The 7,922-nt window shown below is 39.0% G+C and overlaps 1 long non-coding RNA gene across 1 annotated transcript in view; it reads left to right on the top strand.

Annotated features, from left to right (window-relative positions):
* Positions 1–382: 382 nt before the first annotated feature.
* Positions 383–7,922, top strand: part of LOC103548585 (uncharacterized) — a 30,776-nt gene continuing 23,236 nt past the window's right edge. Inside the window, exon 1 of the long non-coding RNA XR_544302.2 lies at positions 383–685. This is a non-coding gene — a long non-coding RNA (uncharacterized lncRNA). The remainder of the gene's footprint in view (positions 686–7,922) is intronic.

Genomic DNA, 7,922 nt, shown 5'->3' with positions numbered 1-7,922 from the left:
AGAAACTGACAGTTTTCCAAAATGATTGTACTATTTACATTCCCACCAGCAGCGTATAAGAGTTCCAGTTATTAGGTCAAATGGCATGAAAACTTTAAACAGTCAAATAGTTTAACTAGAGATGTACACATATACACACATGCACACATGCAAAATTATAACAGGGAGAATGGCTTAAAAATTCAACTCTTTAAATAATGTTATGTATCTGAGTCAGTTTAGGTGGTGCTGGCTTGGCTAATTGGAGCAAGGAATCTGGTGACCAGTCAGGTAACTCTAGTCATAGTATATGTGGAAGGTAACGTGAATTTTAACTAAGACAGCTGGGAATTGTAGCAGCCCCTGACACAGGAAGGGTTAATAATCACTGGAAAAAGCTTGCCAACAAACTGTGACCCGGAGGTGAGAAGGCCGGTTAGCCAATGACTGGTAAGACCTCCAAGGGGAGGCAACCTAAGACAGGCATCGGCCACCCGGGGGCACAGATGGAGACACGATATCGGGAGCAGGAGGGGCTGTTGCCTAGGAGGCCTTGCATGCTCCGAGAGAAAGTGTACGAGCACAGCAATAACATGATAGTATCAAAACAGAGGCCAAGGGAGGGCTCCTTGAGAAATCACTAAGAATTCTTGGCATTCGCTAATTACTTCATCCAGAGCACCTGTGTATGTTTAACAGCTGTAAGGTATGTATATATTGAAACGCTGGTTATAATAAACTCAGAGTGGCCGTCAGCCCTCTCTGCATCTATCCTGATATGTACATTGGATTGCGACACCGACAGGAATGATCAGAAAGAAAGAAATGGGAGAATGCAGACATAACCTGCAGGATGGAACTAATTCGATTTGGGGGTCAAGGAAGAGAAAAGATTAACAATGATTCTGAGATTTGGGGCTGTAGTACTTCAAACAGGTATTTATAATGCAAAGAGATGTCAAGAGGAGATAATTTGGGAGAAAGAAGGGAGAAACTGATACACATTGTTCAGATATGTTCTTTTAATAAAGATTTCTATATGGCAAGTCTGGAGTTAGAAGAGAATGTAAGATTAGAGAGGCAGACTTAGGAAGTTACATCCAAAGCCTTATAGCTGAAGAGATGGGGAGATGGCAGAGGGAAGAAATGTGGAGTGCTGACTTCTAGGACAGTACATCAAACAGCACTTATATTTATGAAACTGCAGGAAGAGGGACCACAGCAAGAGAAAGCATAGAGGAAAAGGAAGGAAAATTAGGACTGTGGGCTCCTTGAGAAGCTAAGGAAGGAGAGAAACCAAATCAATCAGACGCGTTAGAAACCTGATTTTAATATGCTTTGCAAAATAATTTGAGGGAAAACTATATAATTCATTAATTTTATGTTCAGAAAGATTTTTTTTTAGTTGCATTCAAAGAAACTGTGATTATCTCTAGGTGAGCTAGGAAAATCACCACTGAGCTTAGGTTTCTCAGCATTTTGATCTGGAGTTAAAATTTAGCAACCTAGGAAGGGTTTCAAATAAACGTTGACTTGTGGTTTACTGGCCAGCCCTGGTGGTCTAGTGGTTAAGATTTGGTGTTCTCACTGCTGCAGCCCAAGTTCATTTCCCAATCAGGGAACCACACCACCCGCCTGTTGGTTGTCATATTGTGGCTGTGATGCTGAAAGCTATGCCACTGGTATTTCAAGTACCAGCAGGGTCACCACTGGTAGAGAGGTTTCAGTGGAATTTCCAGACTAAGAGTAGGAGGAAGGACCTGGCCACCACTTCAGAAAAAAATGGCCATGGAAACCCTGTGAATGGCAGCGGAGCGTTGTCTGACAGAGCGTGGGAAGATGAGAGGATGGCACAAAAACACCGGTTAGGGTTCTGCTCTGCTGGACACAGGTTCACTAGGAATGGGAATCAACTCATGGCACTAACAACAACATGGCTTACCAAGATCATGTACCCCAACTTGGAAAAACACACACACACACAAAGTAAAGAACAAAATCTTTTATCAAAGTAAAAAAATAGTGTCATATTCTTAAGAGATTTTTTGTTTTTGGTTCATAGCATTTTGATTAGTAATTACAAATAGAGATCACAATTAAAACCATAGTCTCCAAGGTAGAAGCATCATCTAATGATAAAAAATATCTGCTGATTCAGGCCTTATGGCCAACAGTACATGCTAGAGGATTGCCAGAAGCCTGCATTTGGCCTCAAGCTGTATTGTTATCTCAGAGTAGATATTAATTTAACATGTTAATGTTATGTCATCAGATGTTCTTACTCACAGACTGAAACCCTGGTTAATTTGCAGTCCGTGATTATAATTGTAATTATCGGTTCATTTTAGGAACACCTAGCTTCCTCACCTTTCTTACTTGTTGACCTTCACTGGAGGGTTTGACTGTTAGTTTTCCCTAGGCGATAGAAAAGTCTCTCCTGAAAACAGCTAAAGATGAACTGTGATAAACACATGGAACATATCTGAAAATATTTCCCATAACAGAAGACTTTTGGAGTAAATTTATTCGTGTCTTATTCACCCCCAAACACTATTAATTACTGTGTGCCTGTCATCATGCGAATCAGATATGTGCGATTGCCAGATGTGTGTGAAGATGAAGAAAGCAGTTTCTGGTTTTTGGGGTATTCACAGTGTAGCAGTTTACACAGTTATCTAACATAATTATTTTTTTCCAAATTCCATTTCAAGGCAGTTATTCAGTACTGAGGATATAGTTTGTCATATAAATGGGACATAGAGGGTGTTAATGCAACAAGTCAACCACAATCCTAACCCATGACGTATGCTGTTATTGATGCTAATCCTTATGTAAAATAATATGTATTTAAGGAAAATACATAATATTCGCTCCGAGATGCCACTCAGAATGCCAAGAAGATCACGTCTCTGCAGTGATAGGAAACTTGCCCTTCTTCCACTCTCCTTATCTTTTGAGAGAGAGATAGTTAGAACCACAGCTCCAAGAGGCTAGTGGGAGTCCAGCGGGGTGAGCTCCAGGGTGAGCTGGAGCTCTTGACAGGAAAATCACTCTCGGGGAACAGTGTCTACTCCCTTTATGTCAGTTTCCTTTTCCTTTGAAAGACCCAGGGGGTTGTCTGTTTCTTTCTCTTTCCATTGCCCCCCAAAAGAGTCAAATATTGGCATGCCAATTCAGCATATTCTAATTACACAGTATTTGATCTATCCAGGAAATGTCCTTTAACACTGACCCTGCTAAATTTAGACAGAACCTGTTGAGTCTTCTCAGATTCCAGGAGCTCAAACTACTTATTAAAAACCTCTCAGTCGGAAATAAGGCCGTAGATGTGTCAGCCTTTTGCTGAACCATTAAGCCATAGATACCACTTTTACTGAACAGGGGAGAACTTTAGTTGTTGAGAAGGAGATTATTTGTCACCATATGTCACCATAGTAACTGGGTTTTCAAGCAGGGCTGTTGAAATAGAACTTAGTCACACAGAAACAGGTCTACCTTGCTCTGTCTTCAAAAGGATCATGTCAGAGAAAGGCAGAGATTCACGGATTACCTGTCATCTGATCTGTAATTGCTCAAAGGCACAGGGGAAGAGATGGGCAATCTGCATGCTCATATCAACATGTTGCAACATTAAGACAAAAGAATATGTATCCTCCCACTGACTTGCTGTAAGCTAACAATCCAAGGAACAGCCTCTTCTGTCGCAACTTTGTGGCTTGAATTAACACAGCATTTATGAAGACACAGGACTGACATGACATGTGATTCTTTAAAAAACTTTAATTAGCATTCTAGAACTTACTGCCCTTAAAACAGCAAACGTTTATTGTGTCTTCCCATGTACTGTGTAGTCACTGTAGGAGAGAGGGTGTGTTTGATGCTCGAGTAAAGGTACAAAACATGTGTAATAGGAATTTAATGAGAAAATCAATATCAAATTTTAGAAGTAAAAGGAAATGTAGATTATAAAGTCCTTAAATCTTACATATGAGAGGGGCTGTAAGGGAGATCATTTGCAATGTCTCTAATTTTCAAATGTGGAAGCAAAGTTCCACATTGAGCAACTCGGTGAAGGTCACACAACTAGTTACATGTGGGACTGGGGCTAGACGCCACATATTCTGACTTCTGAATCAAGATATCAGGAGAAACATGACACATTAAAGATTGAGAGGTTCTACATGAGTTGCTCACAATAAAGAAGAAAACAAAATGAATACCTATGAAACAACTAGAACGTATTATCAGAGTGGGCAGGGTTTAGAATTGAGGGTAATGATGTTCCCATTGAATTTCCTTTACAATTCCATATTATTTTTTCAGGTACGTGGTTTATAAAAATATGGTTTGCAGTTTGTAAGACTGCAGTTTTCTTTTAAAGCTAAACAATACAGAAAAGTACAGGAATAGTTAACAAAGACATCCATGGACCAATTAACAAAAAAACAACTTCTTTTCATATTTGTAAGTCTTTTTCTCCCCTCTGTCCTTCAATCTCTCTCTTTTGTTCTTTCTTTCTAAATAAGGGGAATATTACTTTACAGATAAAGCCGATGTTCTTGTTTCTTTCTCTTTTTTTGTGTGAGGAAGATTGGCCCTGAGCTAACATCTGTTCAATCTTCCTCATTCTGCTTCTGGGATGCTGCCAGAGCATAGCTTAATGAACTGTGTGTAGCTCTGCGCCGAGGATCCGAACCCGTGAACCCCTGGCTGCCAAAGCAGAGTGAATGAACTTCACCACTACGCCACTGGCTGGCCCCTCACACTCTTGTTTCTCACTCCGTAGTTAATCTCCCTCCCAGACTGACGCCAAAGCAATCACTATCATGAACGCATTTTTCAGTAAGGATTTAGTGAGCTCCTACTACGTGTTGGGCAGAGTTCTAGATGCTTGAAATACATCAGTTAAAAAAAAAAGACAAACATTTCTGACCAAGAATATTTTACATTTTAAAGGAAGAATTTGATCCATTTTTAATTTTTATGCTTCTAAGTATATACGCACATGAACAACGTGTTATTGCTATTTTCTGTTTTCAAATGCATTTTGTATGACATTCTATGTATTAATCTGAAACTGCAGCTTGCTTTTGCCACTCAACATTATGTTTTTGAGATCTACTAACGTTGATATGATAGAGATCAAGTTCATTTTTAGCTGCTTTGTAGTATTGATATTTTATTTTTTCATTCCTCTATTGAAAGTCCTTCAGAATCGGATCGTCACCGTTGGCATAATGCTGCCATGCCATCCTTGTGCGTGTCTCCTATACACCTATTTAAGTCTCTTTGAGATATTTACCTAGACGTGGGTTTGCTGGGTCTTAGGGTGAACTCATCTTCAATTTTCTAGATGCCGCTGAATTATTTACTTTAGTGTTCATACTATTTGATATTCTCATCGGCAGTCATCTTCCCCTAGAACATATCTGCAGTCCACAGTTACTTAATCTCTTTTTTGACATATTTCAGAATTGCATGTCTTGGTTTTTGCAGGGGGAAGTGTATTCATGTGAAGAGCACTTTTAGACGTATAAATCTGGAGTTATTACTGATTTACTAAGGAATGACCAAAGATCAACATTCTAGAACGTGACTAGGGAAGTCATTTTTATATTATGGAGAAGACATCTTAACTCCCAGTCTTTTTTTATTTTTATTTTTATTTTTTGAGGAAGATTAGCCCTGAGTTAACTACTGCCAGTCCTCCTCTTTTTGCTGAGGAAGACTGGCCCTGAGCTCACATCCGTGCCCATCTTCCTCTACTTTACATATGGGATGCCTACCACAGCATGGCGTGCCAAGCGGTGCCCTGTCTGCACCCGGGATCCGAACCGGCGAACCCCAGGCTGCTGAGATGCGGAATGTGTGAAGTTAACCGCTGCGCCGTTGGGCCAGCCCCATCCCAGTCTTAATAATAGGAAAAGCTTGTCTCTGTCTTTCCTACCTAGGTTAGTTTGGCTGAAATAAAAAATATTGGCAATCCTTTAAAGAAGTAAAAGCATAGCAGATATGAAAATACTAGAAATAATACACTACCAAATGAGGGTGCAAATTGAACTATGTGAGCAACTGAAAATTGCAAGAGAATTGTCTAAAAGCTGAATTCCAGAGAGTATTTTTCAAGCTGCGTTATAAAACTGATTTTTACAGTTAAAATCATACTAGCATAAAAAAAAAAGATTTTTTCTAAATAGTGGCAAAGAGCTTATGCTGAGAAAGAATTTGAATTTTTTTTAAAACAAGAGCACACTTTCTCCAATCAAGTAAGCACAATGTCGTATTTAAGTTGAAGTTATTTATAATTCAGAGGAAATTATCTATACAATTGCTGATTACTAAGCTAAGGGCTTATCTGATAACAAAATTGATTGGATTTAAATGCTTAACAATATAAATTATAGTCTTGTAAATTCCAGAGTATTTTTGAATGATCTAATAAATCCTTGAATCATCTAATGATTTTTGAAATTCATGACAGAGACAAAAGTTTGACAGAGAATTTGTTGAGTCTCAATGCCTTTCCTTTTTCCCCCTCCAACTTTATTGAGGAATAACTGACAAAATTAATTGTATATATTTAAAACGTCCAATGTCATGATTTGACATACATATACACTGTGAAACGATTACAGAGTCTTTCTTTTTTGACCTCAAAATCCATGGTCCTAGAAGACTTATGGCCAAGAGTGTTTTCCATGAGCATCGCTTCAAGAGAAGTGCATGATGTTGTCTTACAACGTCCACTACCTTCAAGAGGATAAAACCTCCACAGGGAGAGACTATGGGGTAAGTCCAGAGCGACAGGGAGCTTAGATGCTGGTGACTATCTAAGAAGGGCTTGGTATTTTGCTAGGTACAAGAAAATTAACCATTCACCTGGACTTGTGCCACAGGAATCTCGAATATACCACGAATGAATTTATGGTTATTGAAAAAAACAGTACACAATGCCCTGAGGGCTGATACTTCTCAGCCATCACTCTCAGCCTCCCCACCCTAATGTAGCCTGCTGTGAGCACATTTCTGAGCCAGTCTTGGTGGGAGAAGATCAAGAGCCAATTACTCAACCATCTTAGATAGTCAGACTAAGAGCACTAACCTAAATTGTAGGGCTTACCCTCCACTATCTGGTTAGGGAAGCATGGAGACAGCTCCGTGTGTGTCCATTGGGCCCAGAGGGGTTTGGAGAGCATCTGAATACTTCCTGTACCCCAGAGAGGAACACAGCAGTAGCTGAGAAAGTTCTAGCAGACCGAAAGTAGTACTGTATTTCTTGGGAGAAGAATGCAGCAGCAAGTTTGCTTGCAGTCTATGATTGGAGACTGGGTGAGAAATTAGATGTCCTTCAGATTCCAAAATCTGGAGACCATCCAGGCACAAGGACGGTTGGAGGACGCAGCATGAGTATATGTAAGACTCATTGTGTGAGTCTTCTCAAAACTTGTACACAACCACAGGGACTATGTCCAAGGGAAAATAAAAGGTTATTTCTCACAAGGGAAATAAAAGTTAACTCAGAAAAAGTGTAGATTGACTGAGAAACTCTGAATTATCTTTTTACTCTGAATTGACAAAGATTAAGTTGCTATCATTGGTTAAAATGGAGGTTCAAGGTAGAAATACATGCAATTATAGAAAATTAAATTGACATGATTTGCACATTTGAGTTCATAGCCTGAGAAATCTGTATTCATCTCAGAATTTTATTGCCAAGACCTTAATACTCTTGATAACAAATATTTATATGACAGGACTGAAAAAGATAAAAGAGCTGAAAGCACTGATAAGCTTTTGAAATGTAATTGAACTGACCTTGCTTAAAATTTTAATTTCCTAATTCCCACAAGTTAAAGAGTAACATAAGCTAATATAAAGTTATTATGTGTTTCTGAAGTCTTTTAAGAAATTTAAAAGAAGACTTTAAAAAATTTCTGTCAGTT

This window comes from Equus przewalskii, chromosome 5, assembly GCF_037783145.1.
Source record: "Equus przewalskii isolate Varuska chromosome 5, EquPr2, whole genome shotgun sequence".
Classification (NCBI taxonomy): domain Eukaryota; kingdom Metazoa; phylum Chordata; class Mammalia; order Perissodactyla; family Equidae; genus Equus; species Equus przewalskii.
Note: the sequence above shows the minus strand (reverse complement) of the source record. Positions and strands in the feature narration are given on the sequence as shown.